Raw genomic sequence first — 22,666 nt, 5'->3', positions numbered from 1 at the left:
TCACAGTGATCATTTCATGTTTAGCCATAGTTAAAGTCATTTATCTTGAAAATGATCAGATAGAAAAAATAGGTACCCAATGAAACAATGGGAATTTTAAATGAGTAAGGACACAAAGATAAGTGAGTTTTGTTCATTTCAAATTAGCCTATGTGTATGGTGTCATTATCCCTCAAATGTATTTACTAGAACACAGCAATAATCATATTCTGCATTTAGACACTTTAAAGAAAATTTTGCTTTTGCTATTTTATTTGATCACCTTAATAATAATATGAGGGAAAGAAAACAGAAATTATCATCATCCCAATTTTACAGACAAAAGAACCAAGCTTAGAGAGGATGAAACGACTTAGGACACACAGTGAGTAAATAAATAGTAGAGCCAACACTAGAATCCAGTTCTACTAGTTGCCCACTTCAGCTTTCTTCCAGTGACTAGATTATACTCAAATGAATTAAGAAGGAAAGAGGAGGGGGAAAGCTTATAATTACTGTACACCTACTATATGCTAAGTGCTTTACATGTGCAATTTATTTTCAGTCTTACAACGCCCTTGAAAGATAGATATTATCATTTATATTTTATAGACAAAGAAATTGAAGCTTCACAGAGGTAGTAGAACTTATTTAATGTCACACAGTCATTAATTGATAGAATCAGTATTCTAACCAAGAATTAATGACTCAGGAGCCAATGGTCTTTTCACAATATTGAGATGCAAGTTTAAGAATTTACTAGATTCTGTTTAAAGAATTTAGGACAAAACTAAGATGTAAGAAAAAATTCTAAGGGTTTGAGCTCATAGGGTCCTGGAGAGTAGAGGGATGCCTTGAGAGACTCAGATTGGATTTTCGGGGGGAAGAATGTGTTTCTGAGGAGACGAAATGTAAAATGAATGATTGACGAACTAACAATAAGCACAGGATGACAGACAATAAGTAGCCCAAGCGGTGGATGATGTTTGGGCAAGAAAGAAGTAAAATCTAAATACCAGAGTATTTGCACAAAAGATAGTGACCCAGCAGAACAGTGATTCTCAACCAGGGGGCAATTTTATCCCCCAAAGGACATTGGCAATGTCTACAGACATTTTTGTTTCACGCAACTGGAAGGGAGCTACTGACATCTAGTGCATAGATCCTGGGATGCTGCCAAACTTCCTGTGATGCTGCTGTCCCCAACAAAGTCACCTAGCCCAAGATGTCAAGAGTGCCCCAGCTGAGAACCCTGCTCTGGAAGAGTGTTTTTCAAACTGCATTCCACTTGCATGCCACAGGTTTTGGGTGAAGGGAAATGTGCTTCAGGAAGGGAGGTTCTTTGTCCCAATATTTTTGGGAAGTTCGGTGAACTACAAATGTAAATAGGTTTCTTTACCACAGAACATTTTCGAGTATTTAATTAAAAAAGGAAAGCACTGCCAAAATATATATATATATATATATATATGTATATATATATATATATATATATATATATATATATATATATATATATATATATAGATTACATCCCTGTCCTCTGGGAGACTACCAACCTAAGTAGTTAGCAGTGATGAAGACAAATATAAAAAGAAAATTCTAATGTCAAAATCAAAATATAAGGCTAATGCTAACCTGAATAGTGAAATAATACCAGTCACTCATTCACATTTAACAATCAAAACCCTATTGTGTGCCATATTCTGGATTACATGCTAAGCATAGAGAGCAGAAATAGGGATGAATCAGATGAAAGATATAAGATACATACCCAAATCATGAATATCCAAAGGAGGGCCTGAGATGTTTCATGAAGGTCCTACCAACAATGTCCTAGAGAAGATGTGAGAGAGCCCTTGAAAGCCAGGGAGATTAGAAAAGCCCCATGAAGGAAGTAGTATTTCAGTTAGGTATTAAAGATCTGGTGATATTTGACTAGCAGGAAAGGAGGATCTTCCAGATGGGAAAGCACCCTGAGGATAGTGACAGACATGAGAATCTCCAAGGGCAAAGCTGGGCATAGGGAGGATTATTGTTGGTCAGGTTGAAATGCTTGAAGTACATTATGTAGCCTTCATATCAAAGCTGTATGGGCAGTAATCCTGGTCAAAGAAAGGCACCGAGTAGATAATTTATCCTTAAACACTGTATTTTGGATGTTTTGGGGCATAAATACTGAACATCAGGCAAAGAAAAAACTATATTGAATTTGAGATATATGCTCTCTTAGGTTTTAAGAATCTCACTTGGATGCATGAACAACAACAAACATTAAAGGTGAATAAAACAAATGAAAGTTGGAAATTGAAAAGAGCTAGTAGAGAAAATGTAAGCTCACTCTGCCATGTCCATGTTAACTCCTTCAGGACACTGAACAAGCAGGATATGGCTCACCAGCAGCAACCAAATTACATGTTCATCCACTGTGCAGAGATCCAGAGGGTCAGTTTAAGACTTTAGTTTAAAGGAATGATCCTGTTTCACGTTAATTGGTTTAACTCTGAGACTCGCTAAGAAGTTGTAGGCCTTTCACAAGCAACTTCAGCTTCATCTGTTTGCCGGTTTGAAATACTCCTCCCACTTAAAAGGCAGCAGTGACGCTTAGTGTAATGGTTCCCTCTTTCATTAGGTATTCAATCCCTACTTTGGCTTCTGTGTTGTCCTGATACTAGGAAAGTCTGGACCGAGGAGTTAGAGATCTACTTCAATTCCACTTGAGATAATCCACTAAGCTGACTTTACAAACGTTGCTATGTCTCCTTTTCATTCTATATTTTAAAAATAGAATCACAGGAAGTTGCAAAGATGGTACAGAGAGGTCTTATATATCTTTAATTCAGTCAACCCCTGTCCAGTGGTTATATCTTACTTAACTGTAGTACAATATCCAAAACGAGAAATTGGCATTGGTATACATCCAGCTCATATAAACACTACAATTAAGATACAAAATTATTACCGGAAAGATCTCCTTTATAGTCACATCCATTGACTTCTCCCCCTAACCCATCATCCCTAAATCTTGACAACCATTAATCTGCCCTCCATCTCAACAGTGTTTTGTTTTGTTTTGTTTTTTAATTTTGAGAATGTTATATAAGTAGAATCATATCATATGTGACCTTTTGGAATTGGTTTTTTACATTCAGCATCATTCTCTGGAGATTCATTCAAGTTGTAGACGTCAATAGTTGGTTCCTCATTATTGCTGAGTGGTATTCCTTGGCGTAGATGTAGCAAAATTTATTTAACATTTGATTTATTTCTAGTTTGAGTATATAATTTATTATATTATTATTAATGAAGTTTCTATGAACATGTATATAAAGGTTTTAAGTGAATATGCTTTCATTTCTCAGAGATAAATGTTCAAGAATGCAATTGTTGGATTATATGGAAATTGTATTTTTTTTTCTAAAAAATTGTCAAACTGTTTTTCAGAGTGTCCTGTACCATTGTGGATTCCCACCATCAATGTATGAATGATCTAGTTTCTCTGAATCCTCTCTGAAATATTATATTGTTACTATATTTTATTTTAGCCATTCTGATTATTGTATCATTGTCTTAGCATTTCCCTAATGGCTAATGATGTTAAATATCTTTACATGTTCTTATTTACTATTCATATATCATCTCCAGTGCTCTATACCACTAGCATAAGTAAAATGCAAACTAAAATCACAATGAGATATCATCCACTGCCTGTTAGAATAGCTATCATCAAAAAGAAAAGAGATAAATGCTGACAAGGATGTGGAGAAAAGAATATCCTTATGCATTTCTGGTGGGGTTGTAAATTAGTATAGTCACTATGGAAAAAAGTATGGAGGTTCCTCAAAAAGTTAAAAATAAAATTATTGTATAATCCAAAAATTTCACTTTTGGAAATATATCTGGAGAAAATGAAAACACTATGTTGAAAAAGTATATACAATTTCACGATTATAGCATTTTTATTTATAATAGCCAAGATATAGAAACAACCAAAGTGTCCATCGACAGATGAATGGATAAAACGATGTGGTATATATATGCAATAAAATATTATTCAGCCATAAGAAGAAGGAAATCCTGCCATTTTCAACAACACGAATGGACATTGAGGGCCCTATGTTAAGTGAAGTAAGTCACACAGAGAATTACAAATACTGTATGATCACACATATATGTGGAATAGAAATGAAAATAAAACAAAACAAAAAACTCATAGAAAAAGAAATTAGAGTTGTGGTTACCAGAGGCAGTGCGTAGGTGGGGAATTGGATAGAGATGGTCAAAAAGTGCAAGCTTCTAATTATAAGATAAATAAGCATTAGGGATGTAATATACAATATGACAGCTGTATTTAACATTGTTGTATGATATATTTAAAGTCTTTAAGAAAATAAATCCTAAGTGTTCTTATAACAAGGAAAACACTATTTTTTCTTCTTATTCTTATTTTGTATGTATATGAGATAACTAAACTTATTGTAGTAATCATTTCACAATGTATGTAAATTTAATGGTAACGCTACACACGTAAAACTTATAAAGTGCTGTATGTCAATTATATCTCAATGAAAATTAAAAAAAGGAACCTCCCCAAAAAATACACCCAGAAAGTCATGGAAAAATTTTGGCGTTTATATCAATATCTTCTTTTGTTTTATTTTACTTATATTTTTATTTTTTTAACGGTAAGGCACATATATATTTACACTGTTTGTTCACCTTGAATAGTTAGATTTCTTTCTGTCACCACATATTTCACTCCCTTTACTATATCTATCTTCGCCTTTCTCTCCTACCCCTCCTCTCTGGTAGCCACTAGTCTATAGTCATGAACATGAGTCTCTGTTTGTCCTGTTTATTTGTTGCTTTTAGGTTTATAACCCACATAAAAGTGATATCATGTGGTTTTCAAATTTTTCTGTCTGACTTATTTTGCTTAGCATGATTATCTCAAGGTCCATCCATGTTGTTGCACATGGCAGTATTCCATCTCTTCTTATGACTGAGTAATATTCCATTGTATATTTGTGTCACAGCTTCTTTCGACAATCATCTATTGTAGGACTCTTCGCTTGTTTCCATGTCCTGGTCAATGTGAATAATGCCCCTATGAAAATCGGTATGCAAATATGTTTTCGGGTATGGGTTTTCAAGTCTTTGGGGTAAATACCCAATAGAGGGATTACAGAATAGTATGGTAGATCAATTCTTAGATTTTGAGGAACTTCCATACTGTTTTCCATAGTGACTGTACCGATTTGCAGCCCAACTAGCAGTGTTATGAGGGTTTCTTTCTCTCATCATCCTCTTCAACATTTGTTAATTATTGTCCTGTTGATTATAGCTATTCTAACAGATATGAGATGGTATCTCATTGTGGTTTTGATTTGCGTTTCCCTAACAGCAAGTGATGTTGAGCATCTTTTCAAATATTTCTTGGTCATTTGTATGTCTTTTAAGGAGAAGTGTCCATTCAGATCCTCTGTCAATATTTCTTTCGATTGGATCATTTGCTTTTATGTTGTTATTGAGTTGTATAAGTTCTTGTATATCTTGAATATTAGGCCCTTATCGGAAGCATTGCTTGCAAATATATTTTCCCATTCAGATGGTTGTCCTATATCTTGCTGATGATTTTTTTTTTTGCTGAACAGAAGTTTTTTTTTTTTTTAGTTTGTTGTAGTCCCATTGATTTATTTTAGATTTTACTTCTTTTGCTATTGAGGTCAAATTCACAAAATCCTCTTTAAGTCCAAGGTCCTTGAGTTTAGTTCCTATGTATTCTTCTATGCATTTTATTGTTTCAGGTCTTATATTCAGGTCCTTAATCCATTTAAAGTTAATTTTAGTGTGTGGTGATAGACAACAGTCTAGTTTCATTCTTTTGCAGGTGGCTTTCCAGTGTTCACAGCACCATTTACTGAAGAGGCTTTTCTTTCTTCACTGTATTTTTTTGGCTTTTTTTTGGTCAATAATTATTCACCCATATAAATATGAGTTAACTTCTGGACTCTCAGTTCTGTTCCACTGGTCCGTGTGTCTATTTTGCTGCCAATACCATGACTTTTTGATTACTGTCACTTTGTAGTATAATTTGAAGTTAGGCAGAGTGATGCCTCCAGCCTCATTCTTTTTTCTCAGAATGGCTTTGGCAATTCGGGGTCTTTTGTGCTTCCATACAAATGTGATGATTTTTTGTTGTTGTTGCTCTACTCCTTTATAAAAATGTTCATGAGATTTTAATGGAGATTACATTAAATCTGTATAATGCTTTAAGTAATATGGTCATTTTAATTATGTTGATTCTTCCAATCCAGAACACAAAATATCTTTCCATGTCTTTGTATCTTCTTCAATTTCTTTCAATAGGGTCTTACAGTTTTCATTGTACATTCCTTCACTTGTTTCATTAAATTTATTCCTAGGTATTTTATTCTTTTTGTTGCAATTGCAAAAGGAATTATTTTTTCCACTTCTTTTTCTAACTCTTCGTCTTTAGAGTATAGGAATGCTATGGTTTTTTGAATGTTGATTTTGTATCCAGAAACTACTGTATTTGCTTATTGTTTCTAGTCATGTTCTTATGGAGTCTTTAAAGGTTTTCTATGTAGAGAATCATGTCATCCACAAATTGTGACAGTTTGACTTCTTCATTTCTATTTGGATGCCTTTTATATCTTTCTCTTGCCTGATTGCACTCGCTCGGACCTCCAATGTATCTTGAACAACAATGGCAGTAGTGGACAATGTTGCCTTGTTCCTGATCTTAGAGGGAAGGTTTTTAGTTTTTCACCAGTTGAATAATGTTGGCTGAGGGTTTGTCATATATGGCTTTTATTATGCTAAGGTACTCTCCTTCTAAACTGATATATTAAGTGTTTTGATTATAAATGGATGTTGTATCTTGTCGAAGGCTTTTTCTGCATCAATAGATATGATCAAATGATCTTATTTTTAATTTGTTTATGTCATGTATCACATTACTTGATTTGCATTTGTTGAACTATCCTTGTGACTTTGGGATGAAGCCCACTTGATTGTGGTGTAATATATTTTAATATGTTAATGTATTTGGTTCACTAGTATCTTATTTAGGATTTTTGCATCTGTGTTCATGAAAGATATCGGTCTGTAGTTTGTGTGTGTGTGTGTGTGTGTGTGTGTGTTATTTTTACCATATTTTGGTATGAGGGTAATATGGGCCTCATAAAATAATTGGGAAATATTGCATCCTTTTCTGTTTTTTTTTTTTTGGAAGAGTTTGAGGAGAATAGGTATTAAATCTTTGACTGTTTGGTAGAATTCACTGGTGAAGCCATCTTGTCCTGGACTTTTCTTTTTTGGTAGGTTTTTGATGATTGTTTCAATTTCTATATTGTTGATCAGTCTATTCAGATTTTCCAGTTTTTCTTGATTCAATCTAGGAAGATTGTACTTTTCTAAGTACTGGTCCATTTCTTCTAGGTTATTAACATTGGTGTTTTGTACTTTTTCATAGTATTCTTGTGTGAACTTTTGTATTTCTGTGGTGTTTGCCATAATTGCCCTCTTTCATCCCTGATTTTGTTTATTTATGTCCTTTCTTTCTTTCTTTCTTTTTTTTCTTTTTTTAGTGAGTCTAGCCAGGGATTTGTCAATTTTATTTACCTTCTCAAAGAACCAGCTCTTTGTTGCATTTATTTGTTCTATTGTTTTTTGTTGTTGTTGTTATTGTTTTTGATTTCATTTATTTCTGGACTAATTTTGATTGTTTCCTTTTGCTGACTTTAGGCTTCATTTTTTCTTCATTTTACAGTTTTTTAAAGATAAAGCATTAGGTTGTTTACTTGGATTTGTTCCTGTTTTTTGAGGTAGGCCTGTAATGATAGGAACTCTCCTCTTATGACTACTTTTGCCATGACCATAAAATTTTGATATGTTGTACTATCATTTTCATTTGTTTCTATGTATCCTTTGATCTCTATTTTTATTTCTTCCCTGATCCAGTTATTCTTCAGCAGCATGTTGTTTAATCTCCATGTGTTTATGGTTCTTCTTGATTTCTTACTACGGATGACTTCTAGTTTAAAGCATAATGATCAGAAAATATGGTTGATATGATTTCAATCCTCTTATATTTGTTAAGTCTATCTCTATGTCCCAGTATGTGGTCGAACCTTGAGAATGTTCAAAGTGCAGCTGTTTTGGGATGGAAGGCTCTGTAAATGTCATTTATGTCAAATTTTTTTAATGTATCATTTAAGGATGTTATTTACTTATTGATTTTCTGTCTGGATGACCTGTCCATATCCAACAGTGTGGTATTAGGTCCCCTGCTATGATAGTGTTTTGGTCAGTTTCTCCCTTTAGTTCTGTTAGTAATTTCTTTACATATTTTGAGACTCCCTGATTGGGGTCATAGGTATTAATAAGCGTTATATCTTCTTGGCGCATGATTCTCTTTATCATTATGAAGTGTCCTTCAGTGTGTTTCTTTACTTTTTTTATCTCAAAGTCTTTTTCTTCTGATATTAGTATTGCTACTTCCGCTTTTCTGTGAATACGATTTGCTTGAAATATCATTTTTCACTCTTTCATTTGAGTCTCTATTTGTTTCTGAAGTTGTAGTGTGTCTCCTGGAGGCAGCGTATTGTTGAGTTTTGTTTTTTATTCCGTTCTGCAACTCTGTTCCTTTTTATTGGTGAGTCCAGTCCATTTGCATTTATGGTGATTATTGAAATATGAGGTCTTCTTATAGCCATTTTATCTTTTACTTTCTGGTAGCTCAGTGTTTCCATTGTTTCCTTGCTCTTGTGTTTCTGTTTTCTTTATTTTGGTTGGCTTTTGTGGGTTTTCCTTCTGGTTCTTCTTGTTTTGTTATATACTTCAGTTCTGAATCTTCTGTATGTGGTTACCATTACAAATGTGAATAGGATAGTTTTATATATATATATATATATATATATATATATGTGTGTGTGTGTGTGTGTGTATGAATGACTATATATATGTATATGTATACATATATATATACATGGTCATTCATATATACACACATATATGTATATTACATATATATATATATATATATATATATATATAGTCATTCATTTTCTTCTGCACATGCCTTATCTCCATTCCCCTTTGCGAAGTTGTGTCTTTGAATCCTCCCCTTTTCTGTTATGGTTGTCTCAATTTGTCTCTATTTATGCTGAACGTTCATGACTATCTTGCTATAGCAAATATCTTGTTATTGTTTAAGCTTATAATGCTCTTTTCTTAATAAAGGATGCACTCCTCTGCATCTATTTTCCTGATAGTTATGTTATTCTTATTATGTATTTTTTTGTCATTTTGTTTTAGATGAGCCTACCCCTTCCAGTATTTCCTATAGTGCAGGCCTTGTAGTGTAGAATTCCCTCAACTTTTTTTTATGCCTGGAAAGGTCTTAATTTCTTCTTCATATCTAAAGGAGAGCTTAGCTGAATACATTATTTTAGGCTGGTAGTTCCTTTCACTTAATATTTTGAATATTTTATTCCACTCCTTTTTGGCTTGCAAGGTATTTGCTGAGAAGTCCGATGATAATCTAATGGATTTTCCTTTATAAGTTGCTGTTTTCTTCCTTTTGGCTGCCCTGAGAATTCTGTCTTTGTTGTTGATTTGTGATCATTTTAATACAATGTGTTTGTGAAGGCCTTTTTGCATTGAGATAATTGCGTGTTTTGTTGACTTCTTGAATTCCAAGCTGTAACTCATTCCTTAGATTTAGGAAATTCCCATCAACTATTTGTCTGAAAATGCTTTCTAGTCCTTGCTCCTTTTCTTCGCCTTTGATAATGCCCATTATTCTCGTTTCGTCTCCTGATGGTATCAGCTAGTTCTTGAAATTCTCTCATTATTTTTTCATTCTTCAGTTTCTCTCTTCTTCCTTCTGATTTATTTCTAGATTTCTGTCTTCGATATCATTGATCCTTTCCTTCATTTAGTCGACTCTATTTCCCAAGCTTCCTATTTCATTTTTTGACTCTTGCCATACATTTTTTATCTCCTGAAGATCTATTCTGTTCTTTATGATGGATTCAATCTCCTTGCTCTGCTCACCTAGTTGTTTTTTCAATTTCTGAAACTGTTTACATGACTTGTTTTGGAACTCACTGAGTCTTTTCAGAATTGCCATCCTGAATTCTCTTTCATTTAAGTTGCATATTTCAATGTCTGTAAGCTTATTTTCTGGAGATTTTTCTCTGTCTTTCTGAGATGACTTGTCACCTTGGTTTTTCCTGGTGTTTAATGGACTATTTCTCTGCCTGGGCATTCATGGAAATGAATTCTGCTTTTTTCCAGAAAGAAGATTTATCATATAAAGGTTTCTCTTTAGCCTGCTGCAAAGAAGGCACTTTTTTTTTTTTTTGGTTTCCAGTAGTATCTAAGCCTCTTGGATCTCTGCTTTAATAATTTTTTTTAAATTTTCTTTTAGATATTTAATCGTGCTCACTACTCTCAGTCAGTCCCTGTCATTGTTAGCAAAAGTTCCATTAGCATTTGCTCAGATTCCCCTGGGGCTCCGTGGTGATCAGTCTCAAAGGATATGGAGGGAAGGGGTCCTCTGGGTTTGGAGTTGGGGCCTGCAGCTCAGCCTCAGTTTTTCAACCACAGCCAATGAAAATCATTTATTTTTTCTCTGCTGTCCCACTTCTCTGCTTTGTGCCCTAATTACTGGGCTGTCACTGGTTGCATGGAACTCACATCTCTCCCAGGCAGGACTGTTCAGGTTACTTGACACCTTCTCTCTTCCCCCTCCTCCTACAGGGAGCTCTGGCAGCTGTGAGAGTTAGCTTCTTTATTTCTGCCAGTCCACTGCTTGACACCTGGGGTTCAGACCTGTGGTAGCTCTTATGAGCAGATCCCAAGCTCGGATGTGCTGTTGTATAGTTTGAGTGTTTTTTTGTTGTTGTTGAGTTTTAGATGTTCGGCTTATTGTTGTTTGAAGGGGAGACATCTGGGGATGTCTCTCACTCCTCTATGTTTCTCCAAACCTCCAAAATCTTGTTTTAATCACTAATGTATTTACCCTCTCAAATTTCAGTTTTCTTATTTCTTAGTTCAAGGAATGTTTTCATTATTGGGGTAGGCAAGCTTGGTGATTTTTCTTAAATCAGTGCATGCCAATCCTATGTTCTTAAAAACTGAGGATGAAATTGTGGAAGAACCTGCAGAGCTTCCCTGATTCATTTCTCCTCATATTGCAGATAAAGAGACTGATGACCAAAAAGGAAAGATATTTCCTCCAAGAAAGACAATGAGTAAGTTTAAACTCAGCATTTTGGTGCCTGTCCCTTAGGCCTATCCATGGCTTTCCCTACTCTATTGAAAACTACAATCAGGCACTACCTATCAAAACTTTTAATCTAATTTCCTGCTTTCCTTTTCTCTGTAGCACTTATCACCCTCCAATCTGTTTAATTTATGCATTTGCTTATTGTCTGTCTCCCACTGCTGAAATGTTAGCTCAGCGAGGACAGATATTTTACTGTTTACTGCTATGATTCCAGGACCCGGAACAACTCCTAGCACATTCTAGACACGAAATATTTTTAGAATAAAAAGATATTTCTTTTTTTTTATCCCATCCCCAGGGCTTAAGATTAATGAGATATTAAAGCCTTTTGTTTACTTTCTCTCAAAAGATAAGATATATTTAGGTCGTTTTTACTTCTTATGAAAATTTCAGTTACACAACTGTTGGGGCTCTAAAATAGTCCATGCGTTGATAAATGTATATGTATATATACACATACACATACACACTCATACAAATATGTATGTGTATATGTATGTGCATACAGATACATATATGTTTATTATAATGTTTACTGGTAAATAGGATGTATACACAAATTATACATATAATAAAATAGATAATTCTCTTTAATCTAAATAAATAAACATTTACATCTCAGGATGGAAAAAAACAATTATTTGTCCTGAGAACTATAACTGAGCTTCTTCAATTATCTGTGAAGATTTATATAAGTTATATATTAGTGTGTTTTTTGATCTTGCAATATACTTGACATGGAAGAGCCAGGAAGATCCTTAAAGACCATCTTGTCCAATTTATTTATTTTACAGATGGAGGCACTGAGGACAAGAGAAGAGAATACACAAATTAAGGTTCACATGCAGCTAGTTAGCAATAGACTAGAACCTTGGTTTAGTACAATGCTTTTTCCACAGTACCTGGTTGCCTTCTAACTTTAACGGAATTAGGCCACAATTTACAAAAGAGTGGAAAAGACCCAAATCAGGATGGATACATAAAAGAAGAGACCTATAGATTCTGACTCTGCGAAAATGCTGTAACTTTATTAAGTCAACAATACATAAGGATAATCATTGATGAAAAAGCCATGGAAATCATTTGCATAGAGATGGAGCCAGGAAGTCAGAGAGTTGCACCCTTCTACATAACATTACCATGTCTACTCAAGATCCCAGAATGAGATGGACTTGTAGACCTTTGAGATCCCTATTTAACTGTACAGCTATCTTATTCCAGGACATCGAAACTGAAAAGATATAAACTAATATGCATTTAAAAAACATTTGGAACATGTGCTTAATGTATGGATGATGGGATTTCATCCCTCTAGTTTGTATCAGGGAAGGCTATTTGAACCCTGGCACAAGGTAGAATGTGTTTGGTCCTCCCAAAGGCAAATCTATGGCAGAAGCTTGCCTCAGAAGCTTCATCACGTTGCATAGTGGACACTTGTTGATTGTCTTCCCAATATCTATTGCTCCCTCTTGACTTATTTTTTTATTATTTATTATTATTTATGACTACAGGACCTGGTCTTCTTAGGTGGTCTCCCATCGAAGTACTAACCAGGCCCGACCCTTCTTAGCTTCCAAGATCAGACATCAGGCTTGTTAAAGGTGGCATGGCTGTAGACCATGGACTGTGGCTCCACTGGGGCACAAACCCAGGACCTTCTGCATGTAAAGCAGACATGCTAACTCCTACACTATGGAACCACATCCATCCCTCCTGCCTTCTTAACAAGACCTCGATTTCCTTTCAGCCATTTTATTGTCTCCTAAGTAGCCTATGGATTTCAAGGGAAGATGACCTCAATCCTACCTTCTAGATTGTAGAAGTAAGCTTTTATAGACTTAAGAAAATTAGCCCATTCTATTTGTCTGGTCACTGTTATTGTCTGTGGTACATATATAACCTCTATACTGTCCCCTCAGGATGAGTTTCAGGACACTTCCTTGAAATGCTAAGACAGAAGTACCTTCTTTTCTTGATCATGGGTGAGAATGTGTTAGTTCAAGAGCTCTTGACAGCCATCTGGGACCATGAGGGGGATCTAGTCTAAGTATGGAGCCTACACTTCAAAAGATAGTAGAGAAAAACAGAAGAAAATGTATGTTCAATGACATCATTAAACCAAAGAAGCAAACTAATCAACACTGAAGACCACTTTACATATAAAACATTCTAGAACTATAAATCAGTAAATGTACTTTAGTGCTTAAAATCAATCTGTGTGGAGTTTTATATCATTTGCATTATTAGGGTCTTAGAGTTTGGAGACTGGAAGAAGAGTCATGAGAAGCATTTGTTAAGAGATATGGGCTCCTGGAACAATAGCATATCAGAGCTAGGAGGGAACTTAAGATAGTTTGTTGGAAACAAAAAACAGAAACAAACCCACAGCTATAGAGAACAAGCTGAAGGTTGTCAGTGGGGGTAGGGAATGGGAAAAATATTACCAAAAATTATTGGATTAAAACAATGCAAACTTTTTCTTTAAAAATAAAATAAAAATAAAGTGATATGTTGAAATAACACCCTCGCCCTGACATTCCACACCATGGGGGGTTTAGCCAGTATCAATTATTGTGAGACCAAAATGAAAAAAAGAACCAAAGGGGAGATGAGGTAGGTGCAAGTGGGAGAGGCAACACAAAATTCCCACTTTTATCTTCAATAGAACCAATGCTGTCAAGCTCTACATTGTCAATTTTCTCACTCTTCCTGCTTCCCATAGGTTTATAATTTTTCCCCAGAGGGGATTTTCATGACCTTGAAAATAGATAAACCAAGTAGGGTGGCAACACAATGAGGTGGGAAGTCATGAACTTGATCCCTAGTTATCTTCAGAGTGAGCTACTGTGTGAATTTGGGCAAGCGTTTATCCCTTTTCTAAATGTCCGTGATGCAAGAAAGGAAGGAGCTCTCCTAAGGTCACACATATAGGCCATGACAGAAATAAAGCTAGAATTCAGACCCTTTGATTCCTGTTGAGCACTGCTAATACATAAATTAATCAGAGGCGAAGTGAGCCCCCAAGGAGTTTATAATCTACTTGGAGAAACTGCATATATTATCTAGAAGAAACTTCACTTCAAATTAAAATCGGCTCATTATTTTCCCATCTCCCTTCCTCAAATACACAGAGCATATTTAAGTGTTGTTACTGTACAAATGTTTATGTAACCCCAAAATTCGTATGTTAAAATCCTAATGCCAAATATGATGTCATTAGTAGGTTGGTCTTTTGGGAGGTATTTAATGCAGAAGTGCCTGGGACAGATGGTTTCATTTGTGAATTCTACCTAAAAGTTAAAGAAGAATTAATGTCAATCTTTCAAATTGCCTAAAAAATTGAAGAGGAGGGTACACTCCCAAACTCATTTGATGAAGCCAACATTACCCTGATATTGAAACCAAAAAAAGAACACTACAAAACAAAGAAAGCTAAAGGCCAATATCCTTGATGAATATAAATGAAAAACTCTTCAACAAAATACTAGCAAACTGAACTCAGCATTTATTAAAAAGATTACGCACTATGATCAACTGGTATTTATTCCTGGGATGCATGGTTGATTCAACATGCACAAATCAATAAATGTAATATATTTTAAAAAGTGAAAGATAAATATCATATTTGAATAGATGCAGAAAAGCATTTGACAAAAATTCAAAATATTTTCATGATAAAAACTCAACAAATTGGGTACATAATGACAATACCTCAACATAATAAAAGGCATATATGACAAATGCACAGCAAACATCAAACTCAATGGTGAAACATCAAAAGATTTCCTGCTAAGATCAGGAACAAGGGAAAGGTGCCCACTTTCACCACTGGTATTCAACATAACACTGAACGTCCTGGATAGGAAAAAATAGGAAAGAAAAATAAATAAAAATGCATCTAAATTAAAAAGAAATGGGTAAAACTGTCACTTTTTGCAGATGATATGATCTTCTATATAGAAAACTCTAAGGATCACCAAAAAACTGTTACATCTAAGGAACAAATTCAGTAAAGTTTCAGGATACAAAATTAACAGGCAAATCAGTTGTGTTTATATAAAATAATAACAAACCATCTGAAAAGAAATAAAATAATTCTATTTACAATAACATTTAAAAAACTTAGGGATGAGTTAAACCAAGGTGACAGATCTGTACACTGAAAATTACAAGATAGTAATTTATGAATAGATAGAAAGTAATCCTTTATTTATGGAACCAAATAATTAATATTGTTCAAATGTTCTTGCTACCCAAAGCCATGTATAGATTCAATGAAATCCCTAGAAAAATACTAAGGAAATTCTTCACAATAATAGAAGAAGAAAAAAACAATAATCTTAAGATTTGTACTGGACTTTAAAAGACCCCAAATAGCCAAAGCAATCTTTAGAAGGAACAAAGCTGGAGGCATTATACTTTCTGGCTTTAAACTTTCTTACAAAACTATAGTAAACAAAGCAATATGTTGCCAGCATAAAAATAGATGCAGACCAATAGACAGAATTGAGAACCCAGAAATAAACCTTCACATATATGGTGAACTAATATTTGATGAAGAAGCCAAGAATACTCAATGGGGAATGAATAATCTCTTCAATAAACGGTATTGGGAAAACTGGATAACCACATGCAGAAAAACAACAATAGACCCCTGTCTCACACCACTCACAAAAACTAATTCAAAATGGGTTAAAGACTTAAATGTAAAATCTTAAACTATAATACTCTCAGAAGAAAGCATGAAGATAAAGCTCTTCGACATGGGTCTTGGCAATGATTTTTTTTTTTGGCTATGACACCAAAATCACAGGCAACAAAAGATTAAATAAACAAATGGAACTATACCAAACTAAAAAGTCTCTGTACAACAAAGGAAAAAATCAACAAAATGAAAAGCCATCCTACAGAATGGGAGAGAATATTTTCAAACCATACCTCTGATAAGGGCTAATATTCAAGATATATTAGGAACTTACACAACTAATTTAAAAAAAAGCCCAACTGAAAATGGGCAAAGGTTTTGAATAGACACTTTCCCAAAGAAGACATGCGAATGGCCAATAGGCCTATGGAAATGTTCTCAACATCACTAATCATCAGAGAAATGCAAGTCAAAAGCACAATGAGGATGGCTAGTCCATACTCAAACAGCTCATGGATTAGAAAGAAATCTTCCACCCAGTGCAAATCCTGTATGATAGGTAATAAGAGAGATCAGGTTTCAAAATCTCTATCCAAATAGAGTCAGCTCTCTGCATTGGCTTGCCCCAAATTCTTCTACCTTTTTTGGGTGCCTGTTGACATTGACTGGTAGTGAGTGGTGGAATGTATTACTACCAACTGTTGACAAATGGTCTTCAATCTATTTACTACACTAAAAGGAAATCTTATATTATAACCTATCCCCTGCCTTCTCCATCCAAAAGAATAATATATGGAATTCCTTTGCCTCTCTTGTGCTTCAAGGCTCCTTCCTCCCCAAATCTGAAATAAGCAGTGCCTTTCCTTCTGAGCTCACAACTAAGACCTGCCTGGAAGATCCAAATTGGGGACAAGATTGAAAAACAAGACACACAATTCTTTATTTCAAAACTGAGTCTTTTACTGTTCAAGTTGAAAGCCCATGATAAATACAAAAGAAGCCAGCAGACATTGCCCTCCCTAGTATACTTGACCTCCTGAAAAACTTCCATGCTGTTTTTATTTATTGGTTGGTTGACAGGTTCATTGATTTTGGTTTTGTTTTTAAAGTCTAATCAGGAAAGTCTACTTATGAGTTACCTGTGATTGCCTTGAGAAATTTAATTGTGATTTTGTTTGTTTTTTAATGATGGAGCAATCCAGCATGCTGTGGGCTCTCCTTAAAGAAGAAATGTCATCTCATTTACCCTTATAGCTTTAGGAAATGGCTGCTGAAGTACTCAAAGAGTCATGGTAAATAGGGTCCTTCAGGATTGATGCAGAGCAAGATGTTTTTTTCACTGGCTTCTTTTCCTCTCCCACCCCATAAGTGAGATTTCACTATCTTTTTTTTCCCTTAAAGCTAATCTACATTCATAGCTTCAACTATCACTTCTGTGTAAGAGCATACCTTGTCTATTTCTACTCCTTTCTTTTAGACTCTCCATTCCAAAATCATGAAATTCAGCTGGAGTACAAGTTGCTAAAAGAACCCAGATCTCACAATGATGTGACCAAATCTATCTTTACAATTTGGTCTCCCATATTTACCCAGCATGTGCTTGCCATAGTCAGCCAGGTGGCCTCGCTTCCCATCATCGGGCTCATTCTTGCCTTCCTGCTGTTACATATGGTATTTTTCTCACATTAGAAATTATCCTTGCTCTTTTCAACTTATCCAAATTCCATTTACCATTTAATGTAGATAATGTTCCTGGCCTGCTGGATGCATATCATCAGTCACTAACAATTGTGACCAACTTTCACATCCTTCTTGCTGGCCTTACATTACATTTATTCACAACTACATAGTAACACTGAATTATTCTGCTTAACTTGCCTTCTGACTTATTTCTTATAATATACCTTAGTTTCTCCCAATAAGGTCACTCAGTTCCAAGAAGACAGTGATATGTTTCCTCTTGCTCTTGTGTACCATGTGCATTATTCTCTATTCCAAGCTCCAACCCAGGGCTAAGCGCCCCGAAATCTCTCATTCCAAATATCTGATTAACATGTGCTTTAAAATAACAATGATAACAATATCCCTTACACATGTATAATACTCTATAATGTACAATGAGCTTTCCCATTATAGCCTTTTAATGAATCTTTACAACTCTATGGGAAATAGTAATATCTTCTTTGTTAGTTGTGTGCAAACACATGAAAAACTTTAACCTCCCCAAAGCCTCAGCTTCCTTATCTGTAATATACCTATTTCTCACAATTCTTTTGAAGATTAAACAATAGTTATGAAAATCTTTCATAAACTTTAAAAGAGAAGTGCTTGAAACAAACTACACATCTGCCTGTAGTTGAAGGAGCTGAAATGCCTATCCAAGACATCTGTGGTCAGTAGAGTGCAAAAAGATGGATGATCCAGTACCTAGAAAGAGAAATACACCCCACACCTACCAGAGCTATGCATTCTGAAATGGTTCTGTTTATCTTGTATTCTCCTTGCATGATTATCGGCAGTAAAAACAGAATTTGATTTTGATAGTAACTAAGGGAAGAAAGAGAGTGAGTGAATGGATGGGTAGGCTGACTGAATGGGCCAAAGAAGGGCCTGGGGAAAGTCTGGGTTGAAGGGAGTATATGAACTTGAGAAGCTAGTTCAACCATGTTCTGTTTTGGATTTATTCTGCCATTGCTCCCAGTGTTAGACAGGTTGTCCTAGACTCATGGAGATAATGTGTAGCATCCTATGTCAGGACAAGACTCAGCTCTGAATGCAGGAACTGGACTGTTTTTCAGTAATATATACATTTAAATAAATATTTAGGTAAATCAAGGTCAATAAAAGCCCTCCTCTGTCACTTATTTGTTTTCCCTACATTCTCCTCATCACTCCCTCTCCAAATTTTCTGCTTCTTCCTTCTTCTCTGATTGGCAAAGAATCTAAAATATCATTACTTTTATATCCTTATAAGAAATGTTTTCTGAGAAGCCAGAGAATGTATTCACCTAGTTTTTTAATTGAGAATCTCCTCTACACCTCAGTTCTGTGCAACGGAAAGGTAGAAATTATGAGGCAAGGTCTTACATTCATGAAATTTGCACACTACTTAAGGGGGAAAAGCAAAGTATATGGAAAAAACAACTAGGGAACAATTCAGGGCTATATAATTGCATATAAGTTCAATGTATATGAATTAATTATATAAACTACAACCAGAAAGGTGGAAAAGATGATCTTCCCATCTCATTCTAAGAGGCTGGTATTACCCCAAATTAAAAGTGAACGCATACAGCGAAAAAAATAAGGCTACATGTCATTTTTATTTATGTACAGTAATGAAAACAATGATAAATAAAACAATCGCAAATTGAATCAAGTTATGGATTAAAATAATATATAAGAACATGATATACATCTAGTATAGTTTACACTAGGAATGCAATGATAACTCAATACTAAGAAATATACTTCTGATGCCAAATAAAAGAAAGCTACTAGAAATCTATAACAATAACCTCAGGAAACATTGGAAGCATTCTACTGAAGCCAGGAGGAGGACAAGAATCACAATTATTGTAAAACATAGCACTGAAAGTCCTAGTCAAGGTAATAAAATAAGTAAGAAAAAAATGAGAAATGAGCTTATGCTGTAGATTAACAACATCATTCCCAACTTTTTTCTAGAATGTCTCTGTGTACCGCATAGGCTGGAAAGTGAAAAACAACATTCCCCAGACTCTTTGCAGCCATGGTTTATATGATTTAGGTTCCATCAATATGTTGCACTAGTGCACAATTTGAATTTGGAACTGAGTTAAATAGTGAGAATGAAAGCAATACGCAAGCCATCTACTTTTGCTGATAAGCATCTAGCAGGCATGATGTGACTTTAGAACCAACAGTCCTGGAGAAAGATTCCTGATCACCAGCCACAGCTAAAGTAGAGTGATTCTGCAGCCAGCAATTGAGGCAGCTATTTTCTAATTTCAAGTATACTCATCCTGACTGAAAAGTAACAGTTTTCTTGGCAGTTATTCTGGAAGTCATTCCTTGAAGCCAAACCTAGAGTCTAATCTGCCAAAACTTCCAACAGTTTTGGAATTATTTAATTCACTGTATTAAATAGCTTTCTGCTTAGAGTATTCAGGGTGGTTTCTATAATCTGCAACTGAACCTTAAATAATATACAAAGTGCAAATATTAAAACAAAGAATAATATTTCCATTACTTCTGGATAACAATTATTGACCTATATTCAAGTCTACCAAAAGCTATTAGAAATCAGTGAGCTGACCAGATATAAGACTAATACACACAAGTCAAAAGGTTTTCTATATACCAGCAATAACAAATCAAAAAACATAATGGTGGGAAAAAGGTACTTTCCATAATAGTTATAAAAAGCATTAAATATTTAAGAATAAACTAAATAAGTGTATAAAATTTATAAAAATGAATCTTACTGAAGACAAAATACCTGTATAAAGATATATTAGGCTTCCAGAGCTAAGCATCTGGTCAAAGGGGTACTAGAAGGAGAAGAGAGAGAGAAAAGAACTGAAAATCTATTTGAACAAATAATGATGAAAAACTTTCCTAACCTATAGAAGAAAATGGACACACAGCCCAGGAATTACAGAGAGTTCCAAACAAGGTGAACGCAAATTGGCCCACACCAAGACACATCATAATTAAAACACCAAAGGTTAAAGACAAAAAGATAATTTTAAAAGTAGCAGAGACAAGCTGTTAGTTACCTACAACAAAGCTCTCATAGAAGTGTCAGATAATTTCTCAACAGAAACTGGAAAAAATTGCCAGGAAATATTTGAAGTGATGAAAAGCAAGGGCCTATAACCAAGATTACTCTACCAGTAAAGCCATCATTTAGAATGAAAAGATAAATAAAGAGCTTCCCAGACACAAAAAAAAGCTAAAGAAATTCATCGCCACCAAACCACTATGACAAGAAATATTAAAGGAACTTCAAGAAAAACAGGAAGGAAAAATGTAACTACATATCTATCAATAATTACTATAAATGTAAGTGGATTAAATGCTCCAATCAAAAGATATAGGGTAGCTGAATGAATAAGTAAATAAGATCCTTACATATGTTGTTTACAAGAGACATACTTCAGATTGAAAGACACACATAGATTAAATTGAAGGGATGGAAAAAGATATATTATGAAGATGGAAATGAAAAAGAAAAAAAAACTAGGGTAGCAATACTTATGCCAGACAAAATAGACTTTAAAAAAAAGTTTATAATAAGAGACAAAGGAGGACCCAGCAATTCCAATTCTCACTATTTATCTGATAAAAAATAACGCAAAAAAGACATATGCATCCATATGTTCATTGCAGCATTATTTACAATGGCCAAAATATGGAAGCAGTAAATGAATAAAGAAGAATTGGTACATGTATACAAAAGAATATTATTCGACCGAAAAAAAATGAATGAAATTTTGCCATCTGCAACAACATGAATGGATCAAGAGGGTATTATTCTAAGTGAAATATGTCAGACAAATAAAGATAAATACCAATGAACTCATTTTGATGGTTGCTAGATGGGAGGGTGATTGGGGAGATGTGTCAAAATGGAGAAGAGATTGAGAAATACAGATTGGTAGTTACAAAATTGCTACAAGGATGTAAAATACAGCATAGGAAATATATTGCAATATGTATGGTGTCAGATTGGTTCTAGATTTATCAGCGTGATCACCTTGTAAGTTATATAAATGTCTAATCACTATGTTGTAAACTAGAAACTAATATAATTTTGTATGCCAACTGTAATTGAAAAATATTAAAATTATTAAACAATGAAAATATGTTATTTGTTCTATATAAAATTATTATAAATATTCTAATTCTTCCTGAGTTATATATAAAATAAATGCAATTCCATTCTAATTCCCAAAAAATATTTTTTATGGAAGTTGATAAACTGATTCTAAAGATTACCTACAGGTGAAAATGTGCATTAAAAAGTAAGACATTAAAAAAATAACTTAGGAGGGGAAAAATGGCATAGATAGAGGCTCTGTTCATCCCTCTGGCAACCAAATCAAAGCTGTGACAGAAAAGAGGAGCAAACAGCAAGGAAAATCACCTGAGCACTAGATGAACAAGCCATGCAACTAGGGAGAAATCTAAAAAAAAAATCACCCTACAATGACAGAAGGTAGGACAAAGTGAGGAGGTGAGGCGGTCGTACCCCAGCAGCTGAGTGGGATGAAGGCTGCAGCAGTGGCAGCTGCAGACGCCTCTTAAAGAGGTCGTCTCCTCCAGCAGACTTTTGTGGTGACAAACCTGCTTGCTCTGAGCACCAGTGCTGGTGTGGCAGTGCAGGGACTTACAGGGAGATATTGAGTTGTTGGAATGAGGGCCACAGCAGGGCTCTCTCCTTGGCAGAAGTACCTATGGTATCCATTCTTCTGTTGAGCCCTCCCCACTCCCAGTACGCAGATTCAGTGCAGCCATAGCAGAGATGTTATCGAACTGGATAACAGAGGTTGCTCTGCCTAAAGGATTTCCTGAAACTCTGCCTCCTCCACCTTGGGGCCCCACCCAAGCCACATCTATGTATATCCTCAGTGAGTCAGGTGCTCCTTGCTGAGCAGGGCCTAGACTCACACTGGTGGCAGCAGGCCTCGGTTTCTGGCGTAGACTTTTGAAGCAACTATAAACACAGAATCTGTGAA

The 22,666-nt window shown here is 34.9% G+C and overlaps 1 protein-coding gene and 1 pseudogene across 1 annotated transcript in view; both read right to left on the bottom strand.

Annotated features, from left to right (window-relative positions):
• LOC107498919 (vascular endothelial growth factor receptor kdr-like) overlaps positions 1-22,666 on the bottom strand; it is a 303,930-nt gene that overhangs the window by 254,070 nt on the left and 27,194 nt on the right. The window lies entirely within an intron of this gene.
• LOC118608049 lies at positions 12,802-12,917 on the bottom strand (annotated as a pseudogene).

The sequence above is a fragment of the Rousettus aegyptiacus genome, unplaced genomic scaffold (genome assembly GCF_014176215.1).
Source record: "Rousettus aegyptiacus isolate mRouAeg1 unplaced genomic scaffold, mRouAeg1.p scaffold_m13_p_9, whole genome shotgun sequence".
NCBI lineage: Eukaryota > Metazoa > Chordata > Mammalia > Chiroptera > Pteropodidae > Rousettus > Rousettus aegyptiacus.
The sequence above is the reverse complement of the archived record's forward strand: the minus strand, read 5'-3'. Positions and strand labels throughout refer to the sequence as shown.